This window comes from Erythrolamprus reginae, chromosome 1 (assembly GCF_031021105.1).
Source record: "Erythrolamprus reginae isolate rEryReg1 chromosome 1, rEryReg1.hap1, whole genome shotgun sequence".
NCBI lineage: Eukaryota > Metazoa > Chordata > Lepidosauria > Squamata > Dipsadidae > Erythrolamprus > Erythrolamprus reginae.
In genome coordinates, this window is record NC_091950.1 from 370,928,615 (window position 1) to 370,936,824 (window position 8,210).

At 44.2% G+C, this 8,210-nt stretch overlaps 1 long non-coding RNA gene across 1 annotated transcript; it reads right to left on the bottom strand.

Annotated features, from left to right (window-relative positions):
* Positions 1-2,095: 2,095 nt before the first annotated feature.
* On the bottom strand, positions 2,096-4,796 carry LOC139161804 (uncharacterized). Its single transcript, XR_011558158.1, has 2 exons — positions 4,734-4,796; positions 2,096-3,420 (listed from the first exon to the last, which is right to left on the bottom strand). It is a non-coding gene; the product is annotated as an uncharacterized lncRNA (long non-coding RNA).
* Positions 4,797-8,210: the final 3,414 nt, after the last annotated feature.

Below are 8,210 nucleotides of genomic sequence, written 5' to 3' on the forward strand. Positions count from 1 at the left end.
GAATTTCACACAGGCTGTCCTAACTGTCCTGAAGGTTTCAGGAGCAGTCTGGATGGAGACAAGGATCATTGCTGCTGCTGTGTTTGAAGGAAATTGCTGCTGCTTTAAAGAGCAGAACATTTCTGTGTTTTATTAAGGAAAGACCATAGAGAGGATCCTGCACACAAAGACATTAATTCTGCAAGGGTACTTTTAAAAATTATATTCTATCAAATGCAAAATTGTTGAGCCACTGAAAAAGGTACCCAACTTGCCCCCCCCCCCAACCTTCCTCTCTGCAAAAACCCTGTAAGGTAAACAAGAGGGAGACATTTCATGCTGAGATGATGAAAATGGTCCTAGGAAACACTGGCCTCTTTTTTGATCTACACCTGACTCCCCCTCCTGGTATCCTCCAGCTATAGCCACGCAAACATACAAATACACACTTACTGTACATACAAAATAAGAGCCGGGTGGCACAGTGGTTAGAGTGCAGCACTGCAGGCTACTTCAGCTAACTGATAGCTGTAGTTCAGCAGTTCAAATCTCACCACCGGCTCAAGGTTGGCTCAGCCTTCCATCCTTGCGAGGTGGATAAAATCTGGACCCAGATTATTGGGAGCAATATGCAGAGTCTGTAAACCACTTAGCGAGGGCTGTAAAAGCACCCTGGAGTGGTATATAAGTCTAAATGCTATTGCTAAAATCATATAAAGAACTGGGTAAAAGTATTGGGTAAAACCTGGACTTGGGTATGTCTAGTTTAATGAGAAAGAAGGGCTAAGGGTGATATGATAACAGTGTTCCAATATCTCAGGGGTTGCCACAAAGAAGAGGGAGTCAACCTATTCTCCAAAGCACTTGATGGTAGAACAAGAAGGAATAGGTGGAAACTAAACAAGGAGAGAAGCAACTTAGAACTAAGGATAAATTTCCTGACATTTTCTCGCTTTGAATTGATTGCTGTGTTTCCAGCCGTTCTCATCTCATCCGTCGAGGCGCCCTGTTTCTTCCAGGACAGATTACCTTTGACTTCTCTTTCCTCCTTAGTCCGCTAGTTAGACTACAAAATCTCATTACTCCCCAATTATTTCTTCTTCGGGTTCGCTTGGCGAGGCGCAGGGAAGGGAAACGGGGCTGTCACTTTTCCAGTCCAGCCGAAGGGCCCAGGTATCCGCGATCGGCCTCTCCCGGAGGCGAAAAGGGCGGCGGGACTATCTTGGGGATTCCTCCCTTCCCAGGGTGAGGCAGGAGCCTCGGGACACGCCTTTATGGCGAGAGCTGCAAAATCCTTCGGCGTCTGCAGGGCGGATTTGCGAAGGGACGAGCTGGTCACGAGAGAGGGCGGGCGGCGAGGCGATTCGAACCAGCACCTGGGAGGCTAAAATGCAGCGCTTCTCCAAGTGGAAGTGATTCAGTCCGTCCGAACCGGTCCCGTTTTAAGGCAATCCCAATACATTTGAAGGGCTTCACGGCGACTAACTGAAGGATTCTATTCTACAGTTCATTAAACTTGACTGTTTTGGGACACATTAGTTTCACCCTCTGAGTAATACTTTTCACACACCCCTCCTAGAAGTTATACTAATATCTGTGGGAGATCTGTTGACTTACTAAGGGAGAGGCACAAAGAGCACAGTTAATACAGAATTAATCCTGATATTTGTGTTCTTATATCTGAGTAGTCAGACACTTCCAACATGAATCTTTTTTCTTCTAAATATCTGTCTAAGCAGCAACCCCAAAAAGGCCATTTTTGGTGATGGTGGGGTGTCTCAAAAGTGGCGTTTTCTCCTGGGCAACACTTGTAGCCCTTGAAGTTACAAGAAGCAGTCCAACAGGGAGCGTCTGTAATCTTCAAACCAAGTATAACGATTGGTCATTCTCTACTCCAGTGTTTCCCAACCTTGGCAACTTGAAGATATTTGGACTTCAACTCCTAGAATTCTGGGAGTTGAAATCCAGATATCTTCAAGTTGCCAAGGTTGGGAAACACTGCTCTACTCCACTTTGAAAAGGCCATCAGGCAAAGATCGGTTTGGCCTTTATTTATATCGCTCTCAAAAATGTCCCCCCAAAAAAATATCGACGTTTTTAGTAAAGCAAATACACGTTTTTAGTTTTTGGAAGCACGTTCATTGGGGAGCGCCCTCCGAAAGAAGAGGACGAAATATACCCCACCATGATAGAAATGATACGGACTCTGATCTGGTTCCTCTCCCCTTTTATATACCGCTCAAAATAAATAAAGGGAACACTTCAACAACACAACATAAGTAAGTAAGCAAGTAAATCAAACTTCGGTGAAATCAAACTGTCCACTTAGGAAGCAACACTGATTGACAATCAATTTCATTTTGTTTGGCAGCACATTCAACTTTGTACAGATTAAGTATTCAGTGAGACTATTTCATTCATTCCGATCTAGGATGTGTTCTTTGAGTGTCCCCTTTATTTTTTTGAGCAGTATATTTTACACTTAACAAAAATATTCTTTGTGTGAAAAGAGCTTTCCAAGAGGGTCAGGTAGCATCTTACAAAACAAAGGGTTTTTTCCCCCCTTTTGGAGTCAATTCACAAGTTCAGGTGGCAGTTTACAGTTATCGAGGACTGGGCAGTTTTGAGCATATCCATCAGCTTCCGCTTTCAGAATCTCCTGGAGTAACCGACTAGCAACCATATACCAAAAGTGGTTAAATGCTGCTCAATTATCTGCACTCAATTCGCAGCTGCCCCATTCCCAGAAACATTTAAAAAACCAACCCTACCGAGGTGCTTGTTGAATGGATGGTCTCAACCTACATCGGTTTAAATCTCCACTAGCTCAGGATGGAACTACTGTACTGTATATCCTAAATCGTGTTGCAAAATATGCATTAAAAAAAAGCAGTTCTGTTAATTTGAGGAGACCTTTTTGCCAACGTTCACTGGCTTTTGCCCGGTGAGCTAAGCAAACGAGCTTCCTGCATTAAAAGGTAAGCAAAAGCCGCAAGGCAAGTATTGCGGTAGAGGCAAATGAGGAGGACGGTATTTGTGGCCAGCTTTCATCGGGCGTCTGGTTTGCTTTGGAATAAATTGCATTTGGGAACAAAGTCCTATTCGCTCCGAAGACAAGGTTATTGAATCTCTTCTGTTATCTTGTTCGCTCTCCAGGTCCACGCAAAGCTTCCGCCGATGCTTTTTCCCCAAACTGACCAGGGTTTGGCTTGAAAAAGCCAGGAACTGAAAACGGCCCCTAGATCTGCCAGCAATATATCCCGGTTCAAAGCAAAGCTGGATTCTGTAGCTCGGAACGAAGATTGATCCAGAAATCGCTTAGTAGCCGTTTCTCATCGGTGGTGGGAGAATCGGATAACCGAATACCATTCTTGCTTTTAATGCCGTTGCATTGATTTAAAATAGCCTTTTAAAGGAGATTAAGGCGAGAGGCTGCTGTACCTGCAATAAAAAATAGCGACGAGTCAGTTTAGTGAATAAATTTCATCGTGGAATTGAAGAGTAACAATAGCAACCGCTCATTCAGGGTTGCTTTTTAAAAGAACCATTGCAACAACAATAATAATAATAATAATAATGATGATGATGATGATGATGATGATGATGAGGAGGAGGAGGAGGAGGAGGAGGAGGAGGAGGAGGAGAAGTAGATCTTCCCCGAACACATCTAATTAAACAGACTTAATAAATTGAGGTTTCTACTTTTGGGAGTGACAAGGCTTTGATGGAGCCTAACTGCAAAGTGCGAAGTTGTTTCTCGATAACAGTCATTATCTTCAACCAACAACCCCCAAGAGATCTCCTTTTATACAGCAACACTCCTGATGAAATTCATCTTTTATTACTGTTAATTAATTAATTCCAGGGGGGTTTTAGGGATGGGAGACAATCACCACCAACAGCATCGGTTCTTTATTAACATTGTAATTAGCGGATTTTGTTTCCTGAACAGGAAGCTAGTTTGATCCCAAGCATTGTTTAATTTTTCTGTCCCCAACAACTTTGAAGGAGTGGATTTGTCTGCGACCACCATCTCGCTTTCTCCCGCACGCTGTTCTGATCCCCCCCTCTCCTCCGCCAATACTTTGGGGAACCGGCTCGCTAGTTTGGGGTGGCCTCCTCCTGCCTACGTGCTGTTAATCCTGGCCAAAGAGCAAGAGAGGAGGCGAAGTCTGCCTTGGGAAGTAGGGAATCTTCCTCGAATTCCTCGCGTAGACTTTCCTGGTTAATGAAGGGGGAGACGTAAGCGTGGGTTGTTTTTATTAGCTGCGAAGTCGCGTTTGGCGACCCCATGCATAGTTCCCTCTAAGCTGAGCAGTGAGCAATCGCTCACTTAAAAATCGTCATCAACTCAAGAGTTTTCCAAACCTGCCCAGAAGCCGAGAGGGAAAGAGTGAGAGGGAAGGAGAGAGAGAGGAAGAGAGGAAGAGAGAGAAACAGATAGAAAAAAGAGAGGAAGGAAGAGAGAAAGAAAAAGAATGGGAGTAAGGAAGAGAGAAAATCTAGTTTGAAACTAGCTCAACTATTTAAGTGGCATTTTGATATTGATAGAGTTGCCCTATTATGAGCTCACTGTTATAGACACACAGTACAGTATTTTATTTTGAAATTCTCTGAGGCAAAACAGGGTGGGTTTTTTATTTGTTTATTTGTTTGTTTGTTTATTTATTATTTCTGTGCCGCCCAGTCTCGAAGGGATTGCTGCTCAGACACTATACTTTTCCGCCCCCCCCAAAATTAGAGAGAACACTGACCCCATGTACAACGTTTCTCCAGGCCTTCCTGTTCTCCTACCATCCTCTGGAGCAGGGGGTCTCCAACTTTGGCCCCTTTAAGCAAAGCTGGCTGAGGAATTCTGGGAGTTGAAATCCACAAATCTTAAAGGGGCCAAGGTTGGAGACCCCCCTGCTCTGGAGTCCATTACATTTCGATGGACAACTTCACTTCCAACAGCAGGAGATGAAGCCAAGCTCTTCCGGGAATGGACAATGGGGAGTCCAGGCTTGACCTATTGGGTAAAAAGAGAGGCGTTAAGGCGGTTCCCATCCAGAGCTCCGCCCACCACAAGGCATGGTCTGCAGGTTGCCAAGACGCGGGCAGGTTCTGGAATCATTTGGTGGGGAGAGGAATCTTCTTTATATCACCCCAAAGCTTTTGCCTGGGTGAGACCTCTTTCACGTCCTCTCAGCACTGCCAACCCTGCAAAACTTGCTTCTTGGGAGTTTCTGGCCTCCCATGATCCATCTCATACCCAGTGCCCTGGCGGTGCCATGCAAGCTGCCCATTCTGAGAAGCCACCCAGTCCAAACGAGAAAAAAAGCCGATCTGGAACAAAAAAAAAAAAAAAAAGGGGGGGGGGGGTCGGCACCGCCGGCCCTTTCCTCAACTGGACTGTTGAGCCCAGCTGCTGTCGCCTAGAGGTGGAGCTCTTGCCTCACAATCGGGAGGTTGTGAGTTTGATCCTGGGCAGACGCAGATGTAGGCTGTCCTGTTTGGGCGGGGGAGGGGGAGGGGTGGACTAGATGACCTGCAAGGTCCCTTCCAACTCTATTACTGTAATCTGTTAAATCTGTTAAATGAGTCCCAAGAGAAGGGCAGCATAGAAATCAGAAAGAAAGAAAGAAAGAAAGAAAGAAAGAAAGAAAGAAAGAAAGAAAGAAAGAAAGAAAGAAAGAAAGAAAGAAACTGTCTAGCTATCATCAATCAATCAATCAATCAATCAGATCCATCCATCCATCTATCTATCGGTCCTGGCTAGACTCATTTTCGCAGCTTCTACATCAGAAGTCCGGAGTTTGTTTATTTTCAGTCAAAATAAAAAGTGTGAAGGACCAGGCTAGGGACAATCAGCAGCTGTCCAGAATTTCAAAAGACACTGCGGTGCTGATCCGAGGGACTACTGGATTTAAATGGTTCGGTTCGGTTGAGTTCGGTTTAAGAGCAGAATCCCAGGCGGACAACGCAGAATCCCAGGCGGAGAATCCCCTATAGGCAATTCCCCAGGATCACCCACGACCGATAAAGGAAGAGTCCGATCTCGTGGAACTCCGTTAAATCCGGGCCCATTCCATTCGCACGGCCGGGAATTGCTGGGGCGAGGAACTCGACTCGGCCAGCAGAGCCGAACTCCTTTTGATCCGGCTTCCTTCACTTCGTTTTGACTGGGTGACTCCCCAGAACAGGCAGCTGCTTTGCAGCACCGCAGCCAGCGTCCCCGGATGCTTTGGAAGTCTCCCTTTTCCGCCCGGAAGCCCTCGCCGTTACTCCCATACAGTGCAAGAGGCAGCGTGCGGGCCCTTAAGACGCGCCCGCTTGCACCGGAAGTTGAGCTTCATCAAAAATAAAAGCCCCAGAATCAGTGTTTTTTCCAAACTTGGCAACTTGACTTCAACTCCTAGAATTCCCCAGCTGCACGCCATAAAATTAATAAATAAATAAGCCGCCCAGAGTCCTTTGGGGGTTGGGCAGCATATAACTTCATCGGAAAGGGTCGGCATATAAATCTAATTAATAATAATAATAATAATAATAATAATAATAATAATAATAATAATAATAATAATAGTAACAACAACTCCGAATGAATGAATGAATGATAAAAAATAAAATTGCCAAGTGTTAACTGATGAGTGGTTAAAAATTAAGAGGCATACATAAGCGTACCATCATGCCTACAGTCCCTGAACTATTGCCCAAATTTACCTGTAAGTACTTTGTTTATGTTTATAACATACCTGCCTTGTACATGTTTTGACAAACACAAATAAAATGAAATCTCTCCCCCCCACCTCCAACCAGTCCTTATTTGAGAGGAGTAGAGCCGAGTGAAGAAAGTATGGCTCTCATTGATCACTGAAGGAATTCACTTATTGCTGATGACTTCAGCATCGGCAACACAGATCAAAGCCATGAAGATCCTAGCTCTTCCTGCAGGCCTGGAATTGTTGAGTGAATTTGCTAGGAAGTGAGTGAGAGTATGTATGTTTGGCTGGGTTTTATCAATGTTTTTATAATGTTTTCTATATATTGTTTTTTTTAATTTATTGGAATCCCCCCAGAGTCTGTATGGGCAACATACAAGAAAAACTAACTAACTAACTAACTAACTAACTAACTAACTAACTAACTAACTAACTAACTAACTAACTAACCAACCAACCAACCAACCAACCAACCAACCAACCAACCAACCAACCAACCAACCAACCAACCAACCAACCAACCAACCAACCAACCAACCAACCAATTAACCTACTTACTTATTTGAGTGTGAGGAGCAGCCATCACCTCACTTTGTCCATATCTGATAGATTCTGAAATGCTTTGGTGTCATCCAAGACTCATTTTTGACATCCACACCATGCATAAAAGGACATCTTCATGGATTTTAGCCTCCCTATTCACTTACTCCACACATATACCAGGCTTCAAAACCCCCTGCCCTTCTCACCAGGGCAGACACGCAGTCTAAGAATTAATGGAGTTGTAGTCTGGCTGAAATCAAAGATACAAGAATGGGAAGTCTACTCGGTGTTTCCAAACTGATCCTTAAGTCTGGCACCATATGAGGAAGAGTCTCTGTACGGCCTGCTGCTTTCTTTTTAACATTGTAGTCAGGAAATGCAGCTAATTTTGGCACAAACTGTCTGGGAGAGTCCCATCACTATCAACGTTCCTGCCTGAGTTGAGCTAACTTCTCTTGGCAGTAGTTCAGAAATCGTTTGCCAACTGCTGCTTTTGGGGATTTTAATTTTGTTTAAACCTCTCAGCCCAGGCTATAGCCCTGGGATTTCCTGTTGTTGCCCCATCCAAATGTTACCAGAAAAACTCACAAAGAACAATGGCAGAGAGAAAGAAAGAGGAGACACAATAAGAAAAGAAAATATTGGGAACCAGACAAATTTCTAACAGCTCAGATAATATTGTCATGTAATGTGTAACATATAACACAATGTTTCCCAACCTTGGCAACTTGAAGACATCTGGACTTCAACTCCCAGAATTCCCCAGCCAGCGAATGCTGGCTGGGGAATTCTGGGAGTTGAAGTCCAGATATCTTCAAGTTGCCAAGGTTGGGAAACACTGATATAACACATTCAAAGTCATAATCTATATGTAGCCCCATTACTATGATTTTCTTGATACTCCAATTTAGTTCTTTAGATCTTTCAGAATTGGGCTTTGCTTTCCTGGCTGTTAAATAGGACCCATGACCTTGTATAAAAAACTGT